This window comes from Dendrobium catenatum, unplaced genomic scaffold (genome assembly GCF_001605985.2).
Source record: "Dendrobium catenatum unplaced genomic scaffold, ASM160598v2 original_scaffold_72250, whole genome shotgun sequence".
In the NCBI taxonomy this organism is placed as follows: Eukaryota; Viridiplantae; Streptophyta; class Magnoliopsida; order Asparagales; family Orchidaceae; genus Dendrobium; species Dendrobium catenatum.
The window spans coordinates 1,060-2,841 of record NW_021390697.1 but is presented as its reverse complement, the minus strand read 5'-3'; the positions used below and the strand labels follow the sequence as shown (position 1 = coordinate 2,841).

Here is a 1,782-nt window from a genome sequence, read left to right as displayed (position 1 = left end):
CATTTAGACTAACAAGATTGTTTCAATTCTTTGTGGCTGGCGCACAAGGATCTCAAAACACCATTTTTGATGCTTGGGTGCAAAGTTACTGACGATTATGGGATTATGCTTGTAAGTTGTTTTCTTTTGTATCTTGTAGAATAGCAGTGTGGGGATTATCAGACATCTATAGTATTATTATTGCTTGCTGCAGGAGATGATTGATGATATTTTAAACTAGCTTTGTCACTTGAGTACTTATGATTGGAACATAATGTTCTGGATAAACCACAAGTAGTTTTTAGCCAATTTGTTTATAAGCATGCTAGGAACTTGCCATTATTTTAAGGAGCCATAGCTGCAAATATTTTGCAATAAATTTATAAGAATTAGTTGTTGGTATCTCAAATTTACTTGAACTAGGACATTTATTTCAAATGAGAAGCAGGTAGTTCTAGAAGGGCTCAGTATTAGCATTATCTAAGTGCTACTTAGTTGGATATCCCTATTAGTATAACGATGATAATGGTAATGGCGTTGAATACTGATTTCATTTTCTAGGGGCATGGTTGCTTCTGGTTTTTCTCCCTTACTCTCACTTAGAGTTACATAAAGCAAAGTTAGATGTAATTATGCCTTGGAAGTTATATTATTTGTATTGATTCTTAATGTATTTTTTTGTTATTATTTTTTCTTGCTTATGTCTCTTCTAAATTATTATGTGTGTAGGTGACTACTGTGGGGATCAATACTGAATGGGGATTATTGATGGCCAGTATATCGGAAGGAAGTGGTGAACAAACTCCATTATAGGTTTTTTGTGGCCCATTTTATTATTGATTTGATTATGATTCCTCTAAAAAGGTGTGCTTGAATGGTGTTGCTGCTTTAACTGGCATAGTAGGTTTCTTTGTTGCCGCGTTGGTTCTTGTTGCCCTTATAATCATAAGGACAACATGAATCCAAGATATAATTTAATTTTAGATCTTGCAAACTGAAGACTTGAGATATAATTTTCTGATTCTTCACTGGTCATACAAAGAATTTTGATGGAAGTGTTCAATTTGTCAAGGGGCATACAAGTATGAAAGATGTTGTAGATGGAGCTGTTAAGATTTTGACTGTTATAGTATGTATCCATATGAAAGACTTGGATTTTGTTATTCTAGTTACTAATTAACCTGTGAATTATAAATAGGTGACTATTATGGTTGTTGTTGTACCTGAAGGTCTTCCATTGGCTGTTACATTGACGTAAGTGTTGATTGTATTCCTTTCTTGATGATATGACGTCAAGTTCTTCATGATTCTCATGGTTAATTGATTTTCCTAATTTCAGTCTTACCTACTCAATGAAGAAGATGGCAAACAAAGCATTGATATGCTTCTCTTCTTATCAAACTAGAATCCATACGTTCAACTATTAGTAAGTTGCTACGTTACAGCTTCAGAGGCTATCAGCTTGTGAAATGATTGGATCTACCACTACCATCTGCAACGATAAAATTGGAACTCTAACATTGAATCAGGTATCATTGTCTATGCTTCCATCATATTATTGTTACTATTGTATTTTAATTTACCTTTGGATTTTAGTTTTAGAAATTAGATAGTTTTACTTTTGATGATTTCTAGAGTGACACTGTTATTGGGAGTTGGGTAGATTAATCATATATGTTATCCTATTATACATGGTCATCTTAAGTTCCAATTGATTTTGTATTGTGGAAGCTCATGTGGGTGGGGTAAAGCTAACTTCTCCAAATAATGGCCAAGAGTTATTATCTTCAGTATATTCTTTAT

General features: G+C 33.3%; 1 long non-coding RNA gene across 1 annotated transcript; it reads left to right on the top strand.

Annotated features, from left to right (window-relative positions):
* Positions 1–678: 678 nt before the first annotated feature.
* LOC110106741 lies at positions 679–1,503 on the top strand. Its single transcript, XR_003699546.1, has 3 exons — positions 679–792; positions 1,178–1,233; positions 1,319–1,503. It is a non-coding gene; the product is annotated as an uncharacterized LOC110106741 (long non-coding RNA).
* The last annotated feature ends 279 nt before the right edge of the window (positions 1,504–1,782 follow it).